This window comes from Atheta coriaria, unplaced genomic scaffold (assembly GCF_025399875.1).
Source record: "Atheta coriaria isolate IRGN ID8LTWV9N9 unplaced genomic scaffold, Caltech_Dcor_3.1 hic_scaffold_16_pilon, whole genome shotgun sequence".
Lineage (NCBI taxonomy): Eukaryota > Metazoa > Arthropoda > Insecta > Coleoptera > Staphylinidae > Dalotia > Dalotia coriaria.
Genome location: NW_027045458.1, coordinates 967,059 through 977,819, shown reverse-complemented (window position 1 = coordinate 977,819; position 10,761 = coordinate 967,059). Strand labels below are relative to the sequence as shown.

Genomic DNA, 10,761 nt, shown 5'->3' with positions numbered 1-10,761 from the left:
CATTACGTACTTCGTCGCAAACCCGGCCTTGGTATTCGGATCGCAGCAGCGCAAAGTATACGATGGCAGCTTCAGTGCGTAAATCAATGAGACGGGTAAAAATAATGTTTAAAAATCTGTTTAAAGCGCGCGAAGCTTCGCACAGTGGTGTACTATTTAAAATCGAAGCCGGGATCCTGTAAGCCAAAAATTCTATATCGACTATTTATGCAATTATTTTCTAACATTGGATCGCTTCAGGCCTGTATTGGCGTGCTCACCCGCATCTTACATGCCAATCGGTCTAATCTATATAAGTGTGTTAATACTTGCCTGATTCTGAATTTAATCTTACTTTCTGCAACCGTTAAATCTAAAAATTTTACTACGGCAACCACTGCTGAAAAGATTTCAGCCGCGTTCAATTTTCGCGTTTGAATGGTTTTGACAAAATGAATAGGGCCTAAATTCAGTATTAAACCAGCAGAATATCAATCATATCCGAAAATAAGCTTACATTTTTATAACAAAATTGCTTTGTGCGCTGGCTTCACGATGCTGTTCCATTCATTAAGGATCACTTAGCCCTTTTAGTTGTCGAGATACCAACATTTAATCATCAAGGCAAATTAGGCTATCTCATCAAAAGCGCCAGAATAAAGCAACTGGCATACCTTTGGATCCTTGAGGAATTCCCAGACAAGATGGCATATTTTTCTCAAAATGAGAAAGAAAATGGGCACAAAAAATTTTGAAGAAAGATTTTGCTATAAAAAGGCAAAAGATTTCGCAGTAAAACAAGCTTGGGAAACTTGAAATTTGTTTGAGGCTGCTGATACATAATTTAATTCTACATCGATTATTTTGCAAAGTCTTTTGCTACCGTAGCCAACCTGCCGAAATGCTACTCGCGGTAAATTACACAAAACACGCACCCGCCTGGTATTAGCCTACCTGCAGCGATTAACGGCAACGAATCTCGACAAATCCGTTAGAAGGGCTAGAAAAAAAAAGAACTACATATTCTTGATCCCTGAAGAATCTCCGGACAAGATGGCATCCTTATTGAAAAACAACAAAAATGGCAATGTAAAAAATTTTGTCGAGAAATTCAGTGAAATGATACACAAAAATCTTTGAATATTAGGATCGCAGAAAAGTGCAGGTGCAGGCTGCCATACAGCAATCTCTTGGTATAGCGGCGTAGTTTAGTTAATTCTCGTGATAGATGACACTATGGATACCGTTTTTGAATGAATACGACAATATAAAAATTAATTTTGAACCATTTTCCCATGGACAGTGGCATTTCCAATAAAGTTTATGTGCAGGATTAAATAAAGGAGCAACGGATGTTGCGCGCTAAGTTCTTCGTTTGGAAACAAATAAAACGATAAAAATTCATAGTCAAAGATATAAAACTACCTTATTCAAACATGGTAAATACACCCAAACCCTAAATTTTACCGTACGCCATTTCAAATTACGCCAAAGACAATAAATACAATTATATAATTCTTTTTGGCGAACCTTGAACAAACAAAACGACGTACCAAATGCAACAGTCGAGCAAAATCATCTCAACGCTTCAACCACTACCAACACCAAAATCCAAATCTCAACTTCTGCGCCACTATAAAACCAGAATGAATAACAGAATAGTAAGTAAATATGCAAAATATTATAGAACCGCCAAACATACATACGCCTTGGAACTGTCCTGGTTGACATCCACCCCGCAATTAAAAACATAATCCCCAAATACACCCCTCCACCAGTACCACGGAACCTCTCCAGCTGGTCCTGTTTCTGATTACTAACTTGACCATCTCAGGATGGCATTTTCAACATTCATCCAACAACGGGCGCCATTTTACGTAAATGAAGCGGCGCTACATACATAAATTAAATTAATTATTCTTACAGGATCCATAAAAACTTCCATTTAAGGCACGGTGCGAAGGTAGCGGTAGAAGTGACTCCCATTTAAGGCACCGTACAATTTAGTGCAAGAACGGCAGCCCCACGACATAGCGTTCGCCGGCTAAAACAAAAAAACCACAAAATTAGAAGACCATAAGAAAGCATTTTTGTAGGCTACCCGAGGGATAAACCCACAAATTATGTATGAGAATACATACATATAAATATCTGGCAATTTGCGGAAAGTTGTCCTGGGCGACATGGCGTTCGCCCAAGCAAAACACTAAAACCAAAATTAGATACAAAACCTAAAAGCACAAAATATACTTTGTAGGTTTCCAGGGATAAACCATATTATGGGATGAAAATTGGGGTAAATCAGCGGCCTATAACCAGCAGAACCTGCTGTCCTATCGATAAAGGCGTTCCAGCCAAATACTAAAAAATCACAAAATTAGCCGATCAAAACATAGCAAAAAGCGCATTTTAAGTTTTCCGTTGATAAACCCACATATTATATATTACGGAAATTATAAAGAATTTTATTCAAGCAATTTGGCGAAAGAACAGTTATCCTACGATTGGCGTTCGCCCGCTAAACACTAAAAACCACAAAATTAGTCGACCGAAAAACACAAAAGGGGCATTTTTGTAGGTTTCCCAAGAGTTAAACCCACAAATTATATATGAAAATTATAAAGAATTTGAATATCTATAATTTGGTGAAGAAACGGTTATCCTACGACATGGCGTTCGCCCGCTAAATACTGAAAGCCACAAAATTAGCCGACCGAAAGACACAAAAATGGCATTTTCATAGGTTTCTCGAGGGATAAACCCACAAATTATACATGAAAATTATAAAGAAATTGAATATCTATAATTTGGTGAAAAAACGGTGATCCTACGACATGGCGTACATCAGCTAAATACTAAAAACAACAAAATTAGCCAACCGAAAAACACAAAAAGGGCATTTCTGAAAGTTTCCCGAGGGATAAACTCACAAATTATACATGAAGATTATAAAGAATTTGAATATCTATAATTTGGTAAAGAAACGGTTATCCTACGACATGGCGTTCGCCCGCTAAACACTGAAAGCCACAAAATTAGCCGACCGAAAGTCACAAAAATGGCATTTTCGTAGGTTTCCCGAGGGATAAACCCACAAATTATACATGAAAATTATAAAGAAATTGAATATCTATAATTTCGTGAAAAAACGGTGATCCTACGACACTTAGCGTACATCAGCTAAATACTAAAACCCCAAAATTAACCGACCCAAGAAAAACACAAAAAGGGCATTTCTGCAGGTTTCCCGAGGATAAACTCACAAAGCTATACCTGAAATTTATAAAAGAGATTTGAATATCTATAATATGAATTTAGCGAAAGAACGGTTATCCTACGACGTGGCGTTCGCCCGCTAAACACTAAAAACCACAAAATTAGCCGACCGAAAAACACAAAAAGGGCATTTTTGTAGGTTTCCCGATGGTTAAACCCACAAGTTATATATGAAAATTATAAAGAATTTTAATATCTATAATTTGTTAAAAGAATGGTTGTCCTACGATGTCGCGTTCGCCCGCTAAACACTGAAACCCATAAAACTAGCCGACCGAAAGACACAAACATGGCATTTTCCAAGGTTTTACGAGGGATAAACCCACAAATTATATATATATATATATATATATATATATATATATATATGAAAATTATAAAGAATTTGAATGTCTATAATTTGGTGAAAGAAAGGTTATCTTACGGTATAGCGTTCGCCCGCTAAACACTAAAAATAACAAAATTTGCCGACCTAAAACAAACACAAAAAGGGCATTTTCGTAGGTTTCCCGAAGGATAAACCCACAAATTACAGATGAAAATTATAAAGAATTTGAATATATATAATTTGGTGAAAGAACGGTTATCCTACGACATGGCGTTCACCAGCTAAATACTAAAAACCACAAAATTAGCCGACAGAAAAACACAGAAAGGGCTTTTTGTAGGTTTCCAAAGGGTTAAACCCACAAGTTATACATGAAAATTATAAAGAATTTGAATATTTATAATTTGGTGAAAGAACGGTTGTCCTACGACATGGCGTTCACCCGCTAAACACTCAAAGCCACAAAATTAGCCGACTATTAATATCACTTAAACTAAAAGCGATAGCAACCCACGAATTGCTGATTATGAAAAATTGGAAAATTCTCTATCAGATAAAAAGTAACATTTATCAATTTTTGCCCATTTTATTCAATCGCGAATATCTCGTAATGCAGCGTCTTAATCTACAAACTATTCTCTATCAGTAAATATAGTTAAAAGGATAGTTAAAGGAGAGTTAGATAGATAGTTAAGGATAGTTAAGTTAAGGGAAATCTGAGAGATGAAATTTTTATTCTTAAAAAAAATTGCTAAGGGGGGGTGCATGATACTTTTTTTTAAATCAAGCACCCCGATACTTTTTTTCGACAATTTTTACAAATTTTTATCTCTTAAACTAAAAGTGATAGCTACCAACTAATGGTTGATTATGAAAGATAGGAAAATTCTTTATCAGATAAAAATATAAAATAATTATATTTCTGTTGTTACGGAGTGGTTTATTAGAAGATGCGTTCAACGTACAAGCAAGTAAGTAACTGAATATACAAATACATTCTACGTTCAATTGTTAATTCGTATATATCAGACGCACTCTAAATCGCGACTATCACTCTTTTGTTTCTCTCGACGATAGCCGTCGGAACGGACGCTACGACGCAGTCGGCGCGCTTCAACAAAGTTTGACCCTGTCTTTCAACATTCTTTATTAAAACTATATACCAAAAAAGTACAAAGTAGAACAAGTAAAAAAGCTATATTTTCCTCCAAACACAACATACAATTTAGACTAAATTGTAATTTAATAACATCAGATATGCCTAACACTTACCACTTAACTAACAACATTTTACAACAATTGGAAGACTTTGCAGCAGTCTATACAGTACTGAAGTACACTTCAATTCTCTTTATACTGATTAACTTTGGTCTCAGTAAATTCAATCATTATGAATTTATATGATGATGATCGGTATCGAAAGGTTTTTGGCTACTCTTCGTATGACTTCATCTACAAACATATATTTTATGCTATTAAACGCACAAATTAATATCCTGTCGTAAAGTATACCTCGTTCATCTTCAATGGAGTCTCCCATTGCTTTTCCAACCTCCTCGCTAAAGGGGGTATAAATAAGTTTGGATTCATGGGTCGTTTTTCGGTGCCGGCGATCTTGTCAATCAACCAAGATATAACGTAACCAACCACGCATGTGGCAATTAATCCGAACACACCGTTGTATAAGTAGGACACTCGATATAACCAGAAATATTCGCTAAAATTGAAAATTAGATGACGATTAATAAAGCAACGCCTAAATTTTAATAGTTACTCACCTATCTGGTCGTGTATTAATAGGAGAACAAACAGTTTTATTAGTAAATAAGTTATCACAGCCTTCTATTGATACTGGCAGTTTCTTGAGTGGTGGTTTTGGCCCGCCAAAAGCCATCCACAGTGCAAGTGACAAACCACTGACGAGACCAGTAATGGCACCGCGTTCATTTGCCGTCGTTGTAAACATTCCTAATGTAAAAAATCCCAAAAGTGGTCCTCCGACTACCCCAAAAATAGTTAGTGATGCTTGTAGTACACCCTCTAAATATTGCGCTAGAAATGCCACACCTAAACTTGCAAATCCAAATGTGAGCGCTATTATTTTCGAACTGATATTTGCCAAACGATCGGAGAGTTCAACGCCGCGAAAATATCTATACAATGGCTAAAATATTTTAAAAAATGCATTTAAGAATATGTACATTTTATGTGTGTTATGTGTAGAGTTACCTTGTAATAATCTTCAATCGTAACGGCAGCTAAACTATTCAATGAAGCAGAAACTGAAGATAATGATGCACTAAAGATGCCAGCAACAAACAATCCAGATAAACCTGGGATGTGGCCCATCATTTCCACCACATAGTAAGGCATCAACTATTGAAATAGAATATAATTATAGTAAAACATGTAGAAGGAAGAAATTTAATAAAAAACATACCTGATCTGACATATTAATCTCTCCGGCACAAACAGGATCACATTTGGCATATCTAGAGTAAATGGACAAACCCGCAAACGAAGTGCTTAAACTTAAAGCAGTGAGAATGGGCCAGTTTAACCAGAGGGCACGTTGAGCTGCTTTCAAATCTTTGACGGTAAGATATCGCTGCACCTGGGTTTGATTAACAGCGTACAGGGATAAAAATGTTATGCCACCGCCAAGTATAAGTGTAAACCACGAGTGCCTTTCGGTTGGATCGGGATTAAAACTGAAATAAATCAAAACATGTTAAAAACTGCCACGAAATACAAATATTACATAATGTGTTGCATAACACGCATGACCTTAAACTATAATATTCACTTTCACGCCTAGTAACATAAAGAAACTCTTTGATTCTTTTGTTCAAGATTCAAGTTCACACTTATTACCTAACTTAACGTTGAATGTTTCAATTAGATGGTTTATGAGATATTGTGGCTTAATAATTACTTGAGCATATCCGTTCGTCCGTAACGTGACGCAACCTCCCAAACTCCAGAAAGTCCACCTTGTTCGATGCCTGCACAAATGATAATGCTGAAGACGGCAGCAAACATGAGCAATGATTGAAATACGTCCGTCATGAGAACTGCTTTCATGCCTCCAATGGTTGAATAAAACGTACACACCAACCCTAAAACATAATAAATTAAAATCAACTTTCAAACTTTAAATCAAATCATATTGACTCTTACCAACTGATAAAATAGCCGCTAACTGACTAATGCCTGTAATAGCCTCTAGAGCTAACGCAGGAGCATATAAAACCACCCCATATAGAATACCATCTGCATGGTATATGCCAAAGCTGCTAGCCTCGCTGTTTGGCCAAAACGTTTTTCTAAGTACTAAAATAAAACTGCTGATTTTTATAACATTAAAAATGTATTCATAATGGCATACCTCATAAGCGCTAGTAGCTTGTAACCGAAAAACACCGGCAAGTACAAATATGCCGCAACAGGAGTAAAGATACCATAGGATATGTTGATTACAATGAATTGAAAACCAAACGTGTAGTTCTCACTGGATACTCCAAGAAGGGTGATCGCGGACATGAAGGAAGCCATTAATGAAAATGCCACAGGCATTATAGGCATGCTTTTATCGGCCAATAAATACTCCTACAACCGAAAACAAATTAATCTCAAGTATGTTAGAATATATATTGAATTTAATACAACTTACTCTTAATGTCTTCTGTTTACCTCCAGTAAATCTGTAATAAATCCCAATTCCGGATGATATGAGAAGGACAATGCATAGAACCACATAGTCCCAAACACCGAAGAGATTTAGTGACCTCATGATGCCGCCGAAATTTTTCCAGGCGATACTTTGAACTCAGAAGAAGAATTTGAATAAATTCATGTCATCTGCAATAGTTCTACATAAATTTCACTTTCATATTGCAATATTATGAAATATACGTTAGTATATTGCCATCCTGTTAGAAGTTAGCTAACAATATTTGTGTTGTATTTACATTAAGCTGTGAAAAACGTACTGATAAACGAACCTGTGGTTATTATATCTTTTGGTAAATAAAAGAATACTGGGTGTTGCCATTTAAACGCACGTGTTTGCTACATACGTGAAAACAAATCCAACAAAACGTAACCAAGATTGTTATATCAAGTAAATTTTAAAGATATAAATATACATTGCAAGTGTTATGTATTTTTAGATATATTACCGAAAAAACATGTAATAAACACTCGCACTTTATGATGAAAAGTTCAATATTATTTCGGTTTATTTTTAGGTAAATTTATGGAAGTTGGCACTTCAGATTTCCAGACAATCCGAAAATTATTTTCGTGTAAAAACAGATAAGATTCACTGTCTAACTAATATAATCCTACTTCTTTTTAAATTAAGGACCTTGAGCCGTTCAGATAGACATTTTCCTTAATCTGGCACCGATTAAATCACGTAATAAATAAATTTACATTGTAATAATGTCGTCATTACTTGCAGAAATAAAGTTTTCCAATCGTAACGTGCATCGACATTTACATAACAATTTATCGCTACACACGCTATGGTTTTATATAGTAAACATCGTAGATATTGAATTACTAATAAAATATCAAATAAAATACATATTGCCAATCTATAAATGTTATGATTCGACAAAATAAACAATTATAATGTGAAAAAAAGATTTCTAACGGTAAATACATAACGCATTCCACAATTCGTTAAACACATATGAAAAAGAGTTATGGTGAAGCGTTCAAAGCAAAGTTCAATACTTTGACCTCAACAAACACCTTTTAATTTAAATCAATAATAATAATAATAATAATCTGTGGATTTCCTGTGGCGTGATTGTCGTAGTAGGCAAAAATACCTAACAAAAAAAAAATTATGAATGCCTACTAGACATTTTCCACTTACTGAAATTACGATAACTTAAATTTATCATGGAACAAACGCATTGTCATTTGCGTCACATTTTATGATTATTACCGCGACAAGAACATACCAAAAGGATTTACTTTCCCTATTCATAAACGGATTAAATACTAATGTACAGACAGTGTCTGTAATTGCAATGAAAAGTTAAATGTAATTATCAAACATTTATTAAACATTACTTGCATGCTAAAATGATAAAGTATCTCATAATTACTCAAATTTTAAAATGAGTAATTTATTCATTCACATTTAATCGTGGAATGTATGTGTGATAGAGTGTAGATACGTGTGAACTTGTTGATTTTAATTTATTGCTAAGTGTTTTAATCAAGTTCAATGCAGTTGAATATCTTACATTCATTCTTGGGTCATGGCATTTTATCGATTTAACTTTATTAAATTCTTTCGCACATACTTTCAGCACGTGTCACCTGTGTTTCAAGGTTTATGGTTATAAACCAAAATGAAAATAATAGGAAAATCATTACAGAGACGCGCAATAAGCGCAAGGCAAAATATAATAAACATGTGAGCGGTTGAGGTTATTCTATGTCAATATACGCTAGTGAAGAACAGGTGTCTAAAATATAAAACACAAGTTTTATACTATTAATTAATTGATAACTTTAAAATAAAACAATCTACAAAATTAATTCTTTCGGGGTCATATTCTGTATTTAATTTCACTCCAAATTAAGTAAAACTAACTCAAAACAAACATTTAAATGAGACTTTTAAAGAAAACCGGTACTTTTCCATTAACTTTACGAAACTTTGTTTATTACAGTAAAAGTCAAAACGCGACTAAAAGTGCTAAAAAGTGACATTTATCAATTTTTGCCCATTTTATTCAATCGCGAATATCTCGTAAACTAAAAGAGATAAATAGGATCTGATCGCAGCGACTTAATCTACGGACTATTCTCTATCAGATAGGATAGTTAAAAGGGAAATCTGAGAGATGAAATTTTCATTCTTAAGAAAAAATTGCCAACTATTTTCAAAAATTAATATCTCTTAAACTAAAAGAGATAGCTACCAACTAATCGTTTATTATGAAAGATTGGAAAATTCTCTATCAGATATAAATATAAAATAATAATATTTCTAATAGTAAAAGGACAAAAAACGTGACTAAAAGTGTTAAAAAGTGACATTTTTCAATTTTTGCCCAATTTTTTCAATTGCGAATATTTCGTAAACTAAAAGAGATAATAGGACACTGAAACAGAGAAAAACACGAGTGTTAGATCACGAACTGTACTGCGCACTTATTAAGTTCTTCCGTCGGATAGAGTCTTGTATTACAAACAATTCTTTAACCGACTAACGCAAGCAAGTCGATAAGTATGTCCACAATTAACAATATACTGCATTTCATAGAATTGAAATGAAAGAAAGGAGACAAGCCGCGTGCAAATAAGAACAGACTGAAACGTTCGAAGTACGAGCGAAGCATGAAACTGCTTCAAAGAGATAACAAAGTTGTTTATACACAAACCCGATAACCGCGTAGAGTTGAACAAGAAGAAATATTACTATATAGAAATACAATTTAGGAATCGTAAGACAACTGGCTAAGAAGAAATAATAGAAATTGAATTTAACATTTGAATAAATAATGCAAGTGTTATAAATAATTTAATTCAAACATTACCTGTATAAACTGAGTGGATTATTAACTCTGATAGGCAGTAAAGTCACATCGAGTTACTCGTAGACCGACGGCCAACTACATTTCACTAACACAAACTCTAGAACTACATGTAAATCGCATTTTAATATAATGCTGTTTACCAATAAAAAAAATAACAGGAAAAGTGCAGTCACAAAACACGCGTGTGAATCAGTTGACAACCGGTTAAAACTGTTTGTAGTGCGTTGAATAAGAAATCTTGAACGCAGCGCAGCGACAGCGGATAAGATAAGACTATCCGCAGGTAAATGTTTCGCTCGTCGAACGCAATAAAAGTTGTTTATAAACAAACAAAAGAAATGACGACTAACGCAACGCTGTACACGTTGCGACGAGACACGATAACTATTTAAGATAGGATAGGTTGTTATCAAATTCGCACATTGTTGGAATGCATTTGCGTTCCGTTGGAATTTAATTTCGTAGGAAATATATGTTTTAAGTTAGTGCCTCCATTCATAGATGGCAGCTCAATATCAAATAATAAATTTTATTTCACAATTACGACATCAAATAACTCATTCGTTACGTACCTGTAACGTGAGAAAGGAACTAATTCTTACTTCCCAGTCA

General features: G+C 34.4%; 1 pseudogene; it reads right to left on the bottom strand.

Annotated features, from left to right (window-relative positions):
- Window positions 1-4,764: 4,764 nt before the first annotated feature.
- Window positions 4,765-7,474, bottom strand: LOC135802268 (putative sodium-dependent multivitamin transporter; annotated as a pseudogene).
- Window positions 7,475-10,761: the final 3,287 nt, after the last annotated feature.